The following is a 16,891-nucleotide window of genomic DNA, read 5'->3' on the forward strand; positions in this document are numbered from 1 at the left end:
AAGACAGAGCAATCCACTCCCAACTCCTGTAGAGTTTCACCAGGCACTAAGGTAGTTTCTTATTACACTAAAATCAGAAAGCTATCAGGAGGATGACAGTAGCCTATTGGCAGACTTCCTGGATGCTAAAGAGGAATTTCCCAGTCCTGGCATCAGAGTGGATGACCTGTTGGAGCACAACCCTGTGACTACACCCTCACTTGACTACACAAAAATGGATACCTGCACTGCAAAAAATGGTTTTTAAGAAAGTAAAAAACCCTTGTTTATGGACTTTATTTCTTATTTTTGTCTAAAAAGAAAAAATATTCTTAACAAGCAAGTTTTGTACAAGAAAATTAAGCTCATTCCAAGAACATTTGTCTAACTTTTTCTAAATAAGATATTTCAGCTCATCTTGAGCTTTATTTACCAATTACAGGGTATGACTATGGTTTGGTTGAAATTCTAGAATAAGAATAAGATTATTCTTCTTATTTAAAGAATAAGGCCACCTAAACAAATTCTCATTTTAAGAAATGTACTTAATGACTCAAGTTTGAAATAATGGCTGTCATAATGTTTCATACAACATGTGGTCTTACATGAACAAAAGCTGCAAGACTCAAAGCAGTTGGTAAACATGAAACACAGTTAAGCAAGCCCCATTTGAAAGACATAACATACAGTACAACTCATAGCGTTCACTTTAGGCCAGGTCAAACAGATGAACACCTTTAGCAAATCTTCACCATAATAATCATGTACCAACTACAGCGTTCGAATGTCAGTGTCTTGCTATAAATGGCCACAATAAATTTTTTTAAAATTTCCGTAAAACTGTCCAAAACAACCATCTAATGATCCAATCCATCCATGTAAAACAGAGTACCTTTTATAATATATCAGATGAGATATTTATAATATATTGATATGACAGCATAGGTCATATCAAATCTATAATCAGTTCTGTTGCTTGTGCCATGTTTGGAATCTCAATTTTACATGACATGTAATCTGTCATAGCAAATGGTATTATACTGTTGTAATTCAAAACAATGTAATGATGAATTTATCACATAAATATTTCTCACAAGCCCAAATACAGGAAAACCACTATAATTAACAGCACTCTCAATTAATGAGTTATTATTCATGTTGTAAACACGATACTCTTTGACACATCCATCTATACCACAAACTACATGGAAATCTGGACTATGGCTATGTGCAGAATTAATATGACTGAGTAGGATTTGAGGGTCAGACCCACAAAAACGAAGCAGATAACACAGCGCCAAATAATTTTGCTTTGCTGGTCTGTGAACTCATTTACCTATGAACCTAACCTGGATTAGTCTATTAAGAGGTATACGGTTTATCATAAGTCGGTGCCTTACAAAAGCTGGAATAAATAATAGTACACATTCACTCGTTTATTTATATATATATATATATATATATATATATATATATATATATATACGATGCTTATAAATATGCTTATAAATAAATATAAATGCTTATAAATAAAACGTGAACTAAACTATCTCCATCCCCTCCCCCACACTCCTGGAGATGGTATCGTTACAACTTTCGGTTAAAAGACGGTTAGACTGTAGGGTTAGTGCTACTGAGGTTCAAGTTTGGATGTGATTTCATGGTACAACTAGTGAAGAATTGAAGGCAAGTTATGGAGAAACTGGACGAAATAACAATTTCCAATCTGAAAGGTATGTAACAGTTTTTTTCTTTGTTTAGTGTTAATCTATTTTGTATGTTATGTCGCTAGCATGCTAGGCTAGGCACCCCAGATAGCAGACGGATGTGGGCCACTCCCGGCTGAGATATGGCACTGGTGGCTCACTGTCGGGACTCGCAAACCGCATGTGAGCCAGAGGTGGCCCACATATTGAAAACACACATCTGGCCCACAAGTTTCAAAACAGATGTGGCCCACTTCTGGCACAGATATGGCAGTGTTACCTACATATGAGCCAAAAGTGGCCCACATACAAAAAAAATCATAAGGCCCACAAGTTCCAAAACAGATGTGGGCCACTTCTGGCAACAGTGTGGCATGACCGGCTCACTGGCACTGGCAAACTGCATGTGAGCCAAAAGTGGCCCACATGTTACAAACTGTTATTTGGCCCACATGCCTCAGTACTGATCTGGGCCGTAATACATTATAAAAAAACTAAAAAAAAAAGTTTGTTAAAACTTGTAAATCCTGTAAAGTGCTTTGTGACAACATGTGTTTTGAAAAGCGCTATACAAATATATTTGATTTAAAAAGACTATAGTAATTAAAGGTACCACATATGCTTTGTCAAGCCAACTTAATTAAATTTAATTTAGTTTGTTCACAGACTTTACCTTTTAGTTTTATTTGCTGTACTCGTGACAAAACATTAAGGCAGCACATGCTGCGGTGAGAGTCGATTGGCTGAAGTTCGTGCTGAACGTCTAGAGGACAATCCCCCAACACTCTACCTGCACTTCCGCCCACACGGAAAATGGCGACACACACGTTTTGTGCATGCACAAGGTAAGACTTAAGTTTCTCTCCATGCCCAAAAGAACATTGACAAGGAGGCTTGCTAAGTTTTACAATTGGTTAACTGTACTTTAAAATAGTGCTACGTTCGCTAAATTTGTCTGTATGCATTTTCTATGCGTCATTATTTTTATGTTCTCTAGCGTAGACTACCTTGCTAACGGCTAGCTAGCTAGCTAACTTTCTCTTCCTGTGCCGTGCGGTAGCCTACTCCAGTAGCCTTTGTGTACTGTTTTTAGCCCCTTTTCTTTACTTTTTCTCTCTTTGTTTGTTTTTATCGCTGGTTTAGTGATAACTTAGCGTGTCCTATGGACATGGAGTCTGTTATCGTGGCCACTTTAAGGACAAGTTTTATTTACAAGAGGGAAGAGCTGCTGGGGGTGAGAACAAAAGGACACAAAGGGGTTTAGCAACTAATGTAGCTAATTCATATAATGAATATAAATGTTCTAGCTAAGCTGTATTATTATGCCAGCAAGCTTATTCTGCTATTACCAAACACAGTGTCATCTCTTTTAATTTGATATTTGATTTTAAATTGTTTTCTTTTAATTTATGACCAGTTGCTTAAATGTTAAAAGAAAATACTAGTCTGCAAATGTGTGTTGAGCTATCATCAACATTATGTTCCCTGTTCTCCTTTCCCTGGTCAAATGTGTGTTGAGCTATCATCAACATTATGTTCCCTGTTCTCCTTTCCCTGGTCAAATGTGTGTTGAGCTATCATCAACATTATGTTCCCTGTTCAAATGTGTGTTGAGCTATCATCAACATTATGTTCCCTGTTCTCCTTTCCCTGATCAAATGTGTGTTGAGCTATCATCAACATTATGTTCCCTGTTCTCCTTTCCCTGGTCAAATGTGTGTTGAGCTATCATCAACATTATGTTCCCTGTTCTCCTTTCCCTGGTCAAATCTGTGTTGAGCTATCATCAACATTATGTTCCCTGTTCTCCTTTCCCTGGTCAAATGTGTGTTGAGCCATCATCAACATTATGTTCCCTGTTCTCCTTTCCCTGGTCAAATGTGTGTTGAGCCATCATCAACATTATGTTCCCTGTTCTCCTTTCCCTGGTCAAATGTGTGTTGAGCTATCATCAACATTATGTTCCCTGTTCTCCTTTCCCTGGTCAAATGTGTGTTGAGCTATCATCAACATTATGTTCCCTGTTCTCCTTTCCCTGGTCAAATCCTCGATGAGGGACTACTTCCATTGATGGACCTCAACTCTGCAGTTTCTTGAAGAAATAACATGGTAAACACAAATTATTCTCTATGTAGTAATTCTCATATTTTTTGGTTTATATTTTAAATTTTTAAGGTTTTTGTTATTGTTTTCTATCCTGATGCTTAATGTCATGTCTTCACAAAGCCAAAATGTTGAAAAGCCTTGTGTAATGATTCCTTTATTTTTGCCAGCAGTTGTTAACATGTCATTTACTTGTGCTTGATTTTCTTCTTATTATTTATCTAACTCTGTTTTTATTTATAGATCACTACATTAGGACTTCAGGAAGGTTTGGATGTGAAAGACACTGTCTGTCTGGAGAGTCACAAGATGTACAATGATCAACTCTGGCTGGAGGGGCATAAACGGAAAGATGGGGCTTCATAACGTACATCTAATGTAGTAATTGGTATGCTTTCTGCTTTTTAATGTGAGCATTTGTTTGAAAATGCAACTTTGCCATAAAAATGTTTATCTAAGCCATCACACCAGTAATATTTTAAAACACTTAGAATTTTATTTAGAATGGTTATTGACTTGCATTCTATAATTTCATTTCTCACATTAAATGTTTGTGTCAGCTGTAATAAAGGAAGTGTGTAACTTCAGCATGAGTGTGAATAGGTTAATCTTGCATGGTTAGCATTTTTCATTTTAAAAAGGATAAAAGGCAACAGCTAATTTAAATAAGTAGATTTAAATATACATTTTGAGCTCAGTAGTGCATTTTTGAGTATCATGTTTCCAATTTGATTAGAAATGGTGATAAGCTTCTATAACACTTGCTTTACTAAACAATCTCCTTTTTTGTATATAATGAACAGAACAAACAGGAGAGAAGTTTTGAATGCTGTCAAATACTGTTATGTGAATCAATCCAATGTTTTTGTACTGGACAGTGAAATGGAAGGAGGAGGAGGTTGTTTTGAGTGTTAAATAAATTAAATTCTTTTGCACTATTTCCAGTGTTTGCATTCATTTTGTGCTTCTAGAATAGTTTTATTGTCTGAAATGAGTCTGGTGCAGATCTGTTCCAGATATGGCCCGCATCTTGTAGTCAGCTTGCGGCCCACATCTGGCCCACATTTGGCCCAAATGCGTGCTTCTCTTGTGGCTGACATGTGGCCCTAGTCTGGCCCTTATGTGGCCCAAATCTGGCAACCGGGAGCGGTCCGCCCAAGGGCCTTCCATCAGTGCGGCAAGTGGGCCAGATGAAAATGGGCAATGTGGGCCAGATCTGGGCCAGAATAATTTTGCTATCTGGGAAGCTTCTATAACACTTGCTTTACTAAACAATCTCCTTTTTTGTATATAATGAACAGAACAAACAGGAGAGAAGTTTTGAATGCTGTCAAATACTGTTATGTGAATCAATCCAATGTTTTTGTACTGGACAGTGAAATGGAAGGAGGAGGAGGTTGTTTTGAGTGTTAAATAAATTAAATTCTTTTGCACTATTTCCAGTGTTTGCATTCATTTTGTGCTTCTAGAATAGTTTTATTGTCTGAAATGAGTCTGGTGCAGATCTGTTCCAGATATGGCCCGCATCTTGTAGTCAGCTTGCGGCCCACATCTGGCCCACATTTGGCCCAAATGCGTGCTTCTCTTGTGGCTGACATGTGGCCCTAGTCTGGCCCTTATGTGGCCCAAATCTGGCAACCGGGAGCGGTCCGCCCAAGGGCCTTCCATCAGTGCGGCAAGTGGGCCAGATGAAAATGGGCAATGTGGGCCAGATCTGGGCCAGAATAATTTTGCTATCTGGGACATCTTGATGCAGGGAGTTATTAAAGCATTCGTGTGCCGTTCTCAGTTTCAGTCTCTGTGAATTCTTTCAACAGTAGTGTGCAAAACGGCATGATTTAATGGCAATTAAAATCCCTGATAGCAAATTCACTCTGGTCCTAATCTGGCCCAGACCAATCACAACATCTGTAACGAATCTGGCAAACTGATTTGGCCCGGCTTATTTTTGCACAACGGGCCCAAACCGGCACAGATACGTTTTGCACCTCTGGTCTGAATTTGGGCCAGAACTGGCACAGCTCTGGTGAATTTAATTTACATTTGGCCCAAATGTGGCTCAGATCTGTGACTCATTTTCATGTCTGGCCCAAATATGGCACAGACTCAATTATAGTTATTAGAACGACACTGGCCCAGCTCCACCCCACATACTCTGTAACACATACATGATCACAGATTTGGTTCAAGGTCTGTATACTTGCTTGTAAACGTTTTCTAATAAAGGTTACATTTTAAGATGTATTGGTTTTGTTACCTTCCTACAACCACTCAAAATACACTTAACATACACATTCTGACTTAGACAAATGAATATAAAAAGACAAGATTTCATTTAAATGTTATTAAACTTTATTCACACACCCCCCAATATGTTAAATTACACAAATATCATTTAATGTGGCATAACTAAACTCCACATTTTGTTTTACTTTTTCAGGACAGTTAATTCAATAGTTCAGAATTCAGTTAATTCAGTTTGTATAAATGTACAAAAGCGATAAACATCTACTTTGACCAGGTGTGTATAACTTCATAACAGAGACAAATGAACATATAACACAGAATGTCAGAACATATCAAAAGCTCTGTACTGACCATGTCTACATATAAAAAGTAATGATGTGCATCATGAAAATCAATTATTAATTAATTCAATTAAATTACATCATCTGAACAATTTTTACCCTTTATCACCATAAAGCTAACATTTTACAGATACATTTACTTTTAATAACAACACTGTATGTTGAGTTACTTGTATCAGCTTAGATTACTTCATTTGACTGGGCTTGACTGGCAGCAACTGCGCGTGCCTTGCAACCACCATCTCGGTCTGATGCTGAGCCAAACCATCGAATAGCCAGCTTCTCAATGTCATTGCTGGTTGCATTCTGAGTCAGCTGGTTCTTCCGTACAGCCCCTGTTAAATGGAAAAGAAAACGTTTATTCCCTAACTTTCTAAAGTATAAATTCGATGCCATAGATTGTTTTGCTAACACTTTATGTTAATGTCTGCTTCTTAATGGATATATTAACTGTTAATAAGCAATTAACATTTAATTTAAACAGGTAAAATAATTTGAATACACAACTCACCACTTTAGTAAATACTAAAACACCTAAAATACAGGAATTTCAGTGATGGAAAATCTAATTCAGTATTTTACTGGCCTTTATTATTAGTATTTAACTACAGATGCTATTAACAAACTGGTATGAATGACTATGGTAGAATCAGTGAATGTTTGTTAGTACCCCAGGCTCTCCATTAATCGGCTCTGTATTAACACCATTTGCACTTGAAGTAATACATTTCCAATACAGTTGTGTACTTATAGCAGACAAGATTTCGATAAATTAAAACTTTCCATCCTACCGCCTACGTAATGTATTCCCGGTGCGAAGCAGCATAGTAACCCTGCGTGCACACGGCAAGCGACGAGAGCGACACAGCGGCCGGAAGTCATTCATTTTCAATGGCGTGGTGTTGGATACGCCGAAAAAGAGACTTGCTGCCGGTTGGTTTGGCAGCGCATAGCGATTTTATCGCTTGCGGTGTGCACGCAGGGTTACGGGCATCTAAACGATGCACTATTTAAGGTGGAACGGAGCACGGCGCGCTTCTTTTCTGTGACTATACACCTCACTTCTCCCTCAGATATGAACTACACGTTATTTCACCTGGGGTCGAATGAACTGAATCAAACGAATACTCAAATCAATAAATTGAATCAAGCGGAAGATTGATGAATTACTTAAGTTGGATAAATAATTTAATTAAACAATAAAACACACAGTACTCCGCTAAATAAGTGTTTGTGTGCCCGTGCTTTTCCCTTGCCTGCTGTTATTTGCTACTGCTAAGCTAGCTAGCGAACACTGACGCCAACTTTTAGCTCGGACATTTAACCTAGATCGCTATCTATGAATTTCCCAATGAAAAAGGTGCAGTTAGCTACACAGATTATGTGTTGTTTCTTTTAAAAAATCACAATCCTTAATTATAATTTAAAAATACAGCTTACCTGGACAGGAGCTGCTCCTTCACGTTTCCCCTCAGATTGTCCTTCCAGTAAAATTGGCGCCTAAACTTGTGCAGCTAAAATATTAATGCACTGTGACCGGAACTATTTGATCGCTGTATATGTTTGTAATAAAAATAACTCAATTGCACATAATTACTGTAACATCTATTGTTATGTATATTTTTTTAGCAAAAAAGGCCCACAGAAAAAGGCTTTATAACTTGATTTATTTATTTATTAATTTATATATTTTTCTCTATATTTTTGAGCGAAGGGAAACATTTGTGTGATTTGGCTGTGATTCGTCACAGATTTTTTTCTCCGCATATGTAGCAGTGTTAGGGCCACTTCTGGCCCAAATATGCGGACCGGATCCGATTTGCCGTTGTGCAGACAGATCCGTACCAGACTCGGCTATTATAAGACAATACTGTATTGCATCCGGGCCAAATTCGAAAAACGGAGGTGACTGTAATGCGGATTTGCCGGAGAAAAACCAGATCTGGATCAGAGTCGTCTGCTATCAGGGATTGTGGAATTTTCAAAATTCGACTTTAAAAGTTTCCATCAGGTTTGGCCATATTAGCATGGTCCCGGACAGGGCAGGACTATCCAATATCTGTCGTGATCTAATGGCGCTAAGCGGTTGTGTATCTAGTTGAAATTCTATTTAGAGCAGGTCTGAAAGGTAATGTTTGGAGGCTGTTAATTTTAGGGAATGTTAATGTGTACGGCTGTTGTATAACGTGCTTTATGCCCGAAAAACCTTTTCCAGTACATAATAGTGATGAGTCGTTTCCAAAAGATCCGGTTCTTGAACAGCTCAGTGAAATTAATTAAATTAATCGATACGCGGCTATCGGAGTCGTTTTATATATTAATCTGCACATTCACCTTCGCATCAGAACAGGGAGTCAGTCATAGTGTGAGACTGTTATTAGATTATAAAAACAAAAACTTTCCGTATTTTCACACACATAGAGAGTGAGCGAGAGAGAGACTCATAACTCTCATAACTCATAAAAAAACATACAGAAATTAAGCAGTAGTAGCATATAGACAAATAATTGAGAAATAACCTTGTTTTTTATGTGAGACTTGGTTGAATTAAACAATTTTAAAGGAAAAATGCACTTTAAAAAATGGCTTTAAAGGAGTCCCATCAATACACGCACACGTCCGCTTCCACTCGGCTAGGGTTCGTTGGCGGTCTTTCAGGCGTGACGTCAGCTGCGTTCTCTGAGAGCATATAGGCCCTTTTCACAACAAAACAGAAATACGTCACCGCCGGGTAAAACAAGTTCCGGTACTCGCAGAAGATAGTTGTTGTCAATTCACCTCAGCATGGAGCGTGTGTTTACTTCATCCCTGTCGTCGCTGCCGAGACTGAATTTTAAATACGTTTCCAGTATCGTTGGAGAACATTCAACAACGAACGGTTCCAAGTTAAATAGAGGCTACAAATTGTTTGTAGAATAATTTATTCACTTATACCAGGGTAAGCTAACACCAGCTAGCACTAGCTAGGTAACTAACTATTATTTAAGGCAGGGGTGCTCATTACGTCGAAGGAAGTGTCGGTCGATCGCGAAGGAATGTGCGTAGATCGCGTCACCCCCCCCCCCCCTCGCTCAACAAATTACGTTCGCCGCCACCCCGGTAGATCTTTCTGACTGGGTCATCTTATAAGTAGCTCGCAAGCTGAAAACTGTGGGCACCCCTGATTTAAGGTATAGCTGGTTCCATTAGTCATCCTACGGAGTGGTAAAACAGTCTATATTATTATGATATATATTATAATATTACAAATGATACTGACAGCTTTAGTTAACAATATCTAGCTAGGTTAAGCTGGGCGTACACTGCGATTTTTGGCCCATTTTCAGCCGATTTTTCACTCGTGCGACTATTTTTGCGATCGGGCTGAGTTTCGGCTCAACCGCGTGTCGTGCATCGTGTAGTTTACACAGGTAAACGAGGAGCGATTCACACCTCAGACCAACTCCCGATCAGAAATCGCAGCGTCGCAAGAATATCAAACATGTTTGAAATTCAAATCGCTCCTCGTGAGAGTATTGTTTATTCAGTGTCCAATATAGTCGACAGAAAAGTGATGGTCAGAACTGGATGCTACCGAGCAGAGCTGGATGCTAGCGGATCACAACTAGTTTCAGAGCCGTTTCAGTGGAACAGTTGCTGTCCGCATTTGAAAGAGCAAACTCTCGACTAGTAGATGTTCGTGGTGTACTGCCAGCCGAGAGCTTGCTCTTTTCTAGCTAGATGCTATCGGATCACGGCTAGAAGCTATCGGATCGGGGCTAGAAGCTATCGGATCGGGGCTAGAAGCTATCGGATCACGGCTAGAAGCTATCGGATCACGGCTAGAAGCTATCGGATCACGGCTAGATGCTAGCGAACCAGGGCTAGAAGCTAGCGAACCGGGGCTAGAAGCGATCGGATCACGGCTAGAAGCGATCGGATCACGGCTAGAAGCGATCGGATCACGGCTAGAAGCTAGCGAACCGGGGCTAGAAGCTAGCGAACCGGGGCTAGATGCTATCGGACCGGGGCTAGAAGCTAGCAAACCGGGGCTAGAAGCTAGCGAACCGGGGCTAGATGCTATCGGACCGGGGCTAGAAGCTAGCGAACCGGGGCTAGATGCTATCGGACCGGGGCTAGAAGCTAGCGAACCGGGGCTAGAAGCTATCGGATCACGGCTAGAAGCTATCGGATCACGGCTAGAAGCTAGCGAACCGCGGCTAGAAGCTAGCGAACCGGGGCTAGAGGCTAGCGAACCGGGGCTAGATGCTATCGGACCGGGGCTTGAAGCTAGCGAACCGGGGCTAGAAGCTAGCGAACTGGAGCTAGAAGCTAGCGAACCGGGGCTACAAGCTAGCGAACCGGGGCTAGATGCTAGCGGGTAACAGATAGATGCTAGCGGACGTACGTGTACTCCCAGCCGAGAGCTTGATCTTTCAAACGCGGACAGCAACTGTTCCACTGAAACCGGCTGGGAACAGTAACAGGGAACAGCACCAACTTTTAGCCGCGAGCTTCCTGCTATGTAGTCTGCAGCAGTGAAATGCTGTGGCTACACACAAAGATGCTCCGTATCACAAAGTTTTCCCCTTCATCCCTCCTAATTGCACAAACCCATTTTCTTTTCTGCTCGTCGTCAGCCGGAAAACCATAGAAACTGAGATACGACTGTTTTTGCTTCGAGATCGAGCACCCTGGTGCACTGCAAAAGCTCTTGTTATTGGATTCTGCCATTGTTTAATGTGTAACGGAAGTAACTTTACCCTGCAACGAGAGCTTCCGGAAGAAAAAATGCGGAAGTGTGAAAAGGGCCTATTGTTCGTAACAGTGTCCAGACAATTTAAAATGATAATGATATGCATCAATGTTGTACCTATTTATAACACGAATTATGGATTATGTAATCTAGTGATAATTGGAAACTTCTATTGCAGAAGCAAATGTTGGAGAAGACCTGCTGTCTTCACTGTCCCAAGATGACATCAAAGATCTCTTTCCTGGTCCTGAACATTTCCTGAGGCGTCGAGCTCTATGGCTTGCAGTGCACAAATGTGAAGAAGTAAGTTCTGCTTTATTGCTTACTGAAACTGAGGACACACCAGTTTCTTTTATGCAGTTAAAATTAATTTTACCAACACACACTTACCAGATACCCAGTAGAAGGGCTGTTGGTGGTTTTCTTTGGCCTACAAATTTATCAAATGCACACATTTTAAATTTTACAACAATTTACTGATATTTTTGCTATACATTCTTGCATCTCTAGAGACCTAAAGTGCTTATGCAATTTTATGTGAAATTAGCCCTGTGTAAATACACTGTCTATATCTGTATTTAATCTTTCTGTCCAACTCTACCCTGTAGTAATGCATGTTATTTGGTCAGCCACTTTAAAGGTTGTGAACATTATGCAATCACATATTTTAATTTAATCGGTTTGTAGGATTTAGTTTTCACTTTACAAAGGGTTTTTTGTACCTTTTTCTTTCTCAAAAAGCCAAATTTTGTTGACCATGATTGATTTAGAAAAGTAATAAATGGGTAAAACATCCAAGGGGTGAATATTATTTATAGACACTGCAAATGAATTGTACACATCTGCTCTGTGCTTAGCTGGTTCAGCTGACTTCTTTGACAGTCCGAAAACCCAGGCAAGACACTACAAGACTCTCCAAGAAATATACAAGACTAAGAAACCAAACAAAGCTGCTGTAACCCAACTGCTTAACCTGGAGTACGAGAGTAGAAGACAGTTCATTAACTCTGATGCAATAAAGGAGCAAGACAGACCAGTGAGGGTTCTAGAGGCATACCCTTGTTTCAGAGAACTGGACCATGTAAGCAGTACTCACTTCTTTTAGCCATCCCAGCATTCCTTTAGGGAAATTTTTATATAATTTTCCAATTCTTTAAATACTATAGCCCTCATGTTTAAGTGGTTATTGTCAAGACCAGATATAGAGTATTTTCTGTCTGTATTTTTCAGGTCCTGGATGAGCTGCAGAGGATTATTCAACCATCCAATTCCAGATACATATCTGAGATGAAGGATATATGGGAAAGCTTCTACTCGAAGGTGCAGTTCTATGGTGTCATGAAGAAAGTAATGAAGCCTTCAAAAACTTTGGATGGAGGTCATTCTACAGTACCTTGATTTGTCTAAGTTTATGTTTTGTATATTGCATTATTCGCTGTGATTGATCGTTTTATTTGTCTTTTGTCAAACCAGTGGGAGATGCAACAGCTGTGTTCAGAGCCCTTCCACTGCTCTTCCAGCACACTACCACCTAAGAAGCTGAGCATCTGTGAGACTTTTTTCTATGTCCTAAAGGTGAGAATGCAATATTATATGTGCAATTATTGTTTACTTTGCACTTAATCATGCTTTCACTTTATGAAATTTACTGAGTGGAGATGCTCTAAATATTCTTAAGGTTCAGGTCTATGATATCCTGAGGTTAATAAAACCTACAAAGAATAATGAGTCAATTTTAGGCTGTAATGTGGCTCCAAGTCCTCCAATGATGGTAGATTCAGCTGTGTCTTTGTGATGTACGTGAAGTTCTTAGCACCTTCATGTCCCAGGAAGAGTTTAAACACCCAGGTTTTCTGTCTGCTTTCCAGCTGGACACTTGTGTGATCATCTGTATGTGTGATCGAGAAATCAGCTGTGGTGTAAACCAGCTATATAACCAGGCATTTTAGTTTTTATTGCAAACACAAAGTATAAACTTGTTGTAGAGGAATCTTTAGTGTTTTGGCCACTGGTTGCATCCTGCAGTTTCTAAATAACCATTCATATATCAACCTTATGCCTTTGCATTACAATATAGGGCAGTTCCTATTTAGATGTTGTGATAATCCTCTGTCTCGTATTGAAAAAATATATCTGCATGGACACTGAATGGAAGCTTTAATTTATAAGATAAATGTAAGGAATGCCGTCTGATATGTCCCTCCCAGCTACACCTGCTACTAATTACCACGCCCCCTTTTCAGTCACATATATACACCTTCCCACCACTTCCTCGTCGCGAAGTATTGCCGTTCCCATGCAGCATACCAAGCGTTTCCATTGCCTGTTCGATCTCCTGTGCTTTGACCCTTGCTTTCTCCCCAGACCTCGCCTCCTGCCTAGCCCTCCTGTACCTCCCGGATTCTGCCCCCCCGTTATGACCCTGGACCGTCCTGACCATCCCACGGAAACGCTGCTGTTATTACTGCGCCTAGCGCTAGTGATACTCGTGCCGTTACTTGAAAACGTAACTCATTTGAATAAAAGCGGTGTACTTCCGCAGTTGGATCCCTCTCTGTCTGGTCAATACGTTACAATTAAATCACAATCACATAATATGCAGAAAAATCACAAGTATATTTTCCCCCATATCATTAAGGGCTTGTTTCTGTACCTTTTTATTTAAAATTGCTGTAGTACGTCTGGTACTTGTAATGTACATTCACACAATCTGCTTAATATATAGTTACAGTTTTTACTATTATCATTTGACTATTAGGTGTTTTAGTTGGGTGTGTGTTTCTTGAGGTTCTGCTCAAATCATCCTCATTCTTTTCTGGCATGTAGACTTCAGAAGACCATGAAGGCTACCTTCGTCGGCGACCCCTGGCTTGCCCAGTTCTGCTCGTCTCTGAAGGCAACTGCATGATTGCTGTTGGAACCACACCAGTGACCACCTTTGACCGAAAGTATCTTTATGAGGGACTGCTCTACCTCATGGCATATTACTATGCCCTACACTTCACATACCCAAAGTACATTTCCAATTGCTGACCTATTGCTGTGTTAATAAAAATGCAAAAATTAAGAATGCTTCTAGTGCCTTGATTTTAAAATAAAACAAATTGTCTTGTTTGTCTTGAAAGAAACGATTAGTTTTAAGAAAATTTGTCCTGTAGTAAGCTTTTTTTGTTACATGAATAATTTAAATTAAGGTGTAAAATCCTAAAGTAAGCAAATAATTCTTTAAATCAGCAAGACATCAAGAAAGCATAATTTATTTCAGGAAAGATTTTCTACAAAACTCTTATGAGTCACATTTTCTTAAATTAAGCATAGAAAATCTTGAAATCAGCTTAATCAAGATTTTGTCACACTCATTTAAAAAAATATTTCTTAAGAAAAGCAATTTTTGCTTGTAAGAAGCACAATTTTCTTTAATTTAAAAACACACAAGTTAGATTCATTTGCTAGTTTTAAGAATTCTAGACAAGCAACTTTTGCTTACCCCATTGGCAGATTTTTTTTCTCAAAACAAGAATAAATTGTCATATTTAGGAATATTTAGCTTATTTCAAGTAGTGCTGTTTTTGCAGTGTGTGCTCTCTATCATCTGACAGGCTACATTGTGAATCAAGTAATCAAATATTCCAAAATTTGTAATGAATGTCAAATTGCAATTAAGCACAGTAACGAGAGCCCTGAAGAGGAGCACAGTATTTTACTAAAATTGAAGGAATTCAAGTCAGGTGCACTTTGTCGGCCATCACAGGAGGCTTTTGATCTAGTTTGGAAAATCGAGCAATTGTTTCGAACTAGGACCAGTGCCTCACTTATGGCACTCCCTAATGCAAAACATTTAATGGAGATAGAGGCTAGGCTCTTAGACGGCTTCCCTCATGCCATGATGTTAAACAAAAAATAACTAACAGATACATCAGGCTGAGGTTGAAAATCGCAGCAAAGCACATCCAGGCTGAGAGGAAAAACACACACACTGTCCAAAACTGGGCATTTTGGAAGTAAAAGCCAGATGAAAATGGCTAAGAAAAGCCTGCAAAGCCATGTAACACCTGGAAATATACCCCCACCAAATACGTTCATTGTTACCATGAATGTGCTTGGTCTGTCTTTAACTCCTACAAATGTCCTGCCCACCCAGTGTTACTTAAACTTCAGTAGGTATGGAGGATCTGTTTTTCTCATCCCCACTCCACCAGTTACTGCAGTAATCACCAATCTACATTGCACCACTGGTCTGGTCATCACACCACTGGCCTAAAAAAAATATTTTAAATGTTATGATGGTAATGACAATCCTAAGCATCATACATAATTAAATTTAAAAAAATTGTTACTAAATTGTGTTGAGATTATATATAGACCTGTTGATTGTTGCATCCTGTATAAATAGTGGTCATACATGTACAAGCTGCTGGTTTTATCACCTGTCACTGAAACACTAGCTAATTAATCAACCAAAGAGTAACTTCACTTGTTGGGAATTTTCTTCTCTGGACCCAGACGGGCCCCAACACCGCCCCAATGAACCGACTGGTTTTTGACTGAGTGGTCCAAGCAAAGTCTTGACAACAAAAGTTCTTTTAAAATGATTTATATAGAATATTAATGAATGCAATATAATAGAAGTATACGTGGTACAAACTCTTCAGTGCACTGGTGCTAGTTTGCCTAGGAATCTACCTAACCCAAGTGGATCTCAGCAGTGTCCAAGCGAAAAGCCTCTCGTGCTGGGCGATGTCCTTTCTTTCATACTCTCTGTCCATAAGTTTCGATTTGTTAAGTTTCGATAACTCCCCAATCCTGGCTGCTCTCCATGGAAATTCACCTGCTCCTCTTCTCCCAGTCTGTGTGCCTGGTTATCTAAAAACTGCTTGCTACACATCCTGCACTGAATAGGCCCCTTCTGTTCTCCTCAAGGCCACTGAGGCCTCCTTACTCCTGCTTTCCCACAGTCTTCCTGAAAAACACTAAATTGACACAATAAGTTATTAGCCTTAAATTTTCTTTTTTCCAACATTCCCCCTTTTAGACCAAAACATTGGTCTAACTCTAGTCTAATACAAAAATCTATCTAGCCCAGTGCACTTATTAAAAGAAAGACAATCATAAAAATCCCTAAATGTGTATACATTCATAGTGTGACTATGTCAGTTAGTACAACGTCTATGTGTTCTTTTATGTGATTGGTGGGTTCTGGATCACTCCCCAGTCGTGGGCCGAGACCTTTCAGACTATTCGGAGATGCCCCCCTTCATCTCCCACAGTCTCGTGACTTGACGTTGTCCCCGAGACCCAGGTCCCGCCTGGTGGGAGATCACCTCGACCCGTTCTATTAATGTGCCCATGTGTCATGCATATTACTTTTAAACTAGTGAATCAGCTTTCATGTGCTGTTGGTTGTGCTCTAATGTGTGGTGCGTCTTCATTCTTCATCAGTCGCAGACGCTGCCAATACCTACAAAGCAAGCATAATTAATCAAAAACAACAAGTTTTTCACACAGAATCGTCTTCTTCAGATGATATGTCATCATCATCCTCCGCCATCAGTGGCATAGTGTATGGTGGTGGGTTCTTTGCGTCCCCCTTCTCAATCGCAGCTGTGATCAACCTTTGGGTGAGAGATCTGATACATGGTATACAACAACATCCACAAATAACAACAATTGCAATAAACACTGCTACTGACATAAACAAGGACATAATTAGTGCCTTCCATTTCCCAAACACCTTCGTGAACCACTCCTCCATGGGGTTACTGATACCTGAGGCCTCCTGC

At 39.7% G+C, this 16,891-nt stretch overlaps 1 long non-coding RNA gene and 1 pseudogene across 2 annotated transcripts; both read left to right on the forward strand.

Moving 5' to 3' along the window:
• The first annotated feature begins 2,536 nt into the window (after positions 1-2,536).
• On the forward strand, positions 2,537-5,224 carry LOC143521222 (uncharacterized). Its single transcript, XR_013132704.1, has 2 exons — positions 2,537-3,794; positions 4,032-5,224. It is a non-coding gene; the product is annotated as an uncharacterized LOC143521222 (long non-coding RNA).
• A 182-nt stretch (positions 5,225-5,406) lies between these two features.
• On the forward strand, positions 5,407-14,175 carry LOC143521120 (uncharacterized; annotated as a pseudogene). Its single transcript, XR_013132653.1, has 5 exons — positions 5,407-5,467; positions 11,969-12,192; positions 12,342-12,489; positions 12,585-12,686; positions 13,938-14,175. The product of XR_013132653.1 is annotated as an uncharacterized LOC143521120 (transcript).
• The last annotated feature ends 2,716 nt before the right edge of the window (positions 14,176-16,891 follow it).

The sequence above is a fragment of the Brachyhypopomus gauderio genome, chromosome 8, assembly GCF_052324685.1.
Source record: "Brachyhypopomus gauderio isolate BG-103 chromosome 8, BGAUD_0.2, whole genome shotgun sequence".
In the NCBI taxonomy this organism is placed as follows: domain Eukaryota; kingdom Metazoa; phylum Chordata; class Actinopteri; order Gymnotiformes; family Hypopomidae; genus Brachyhypopomus; species Brachyhypopomus gauderio.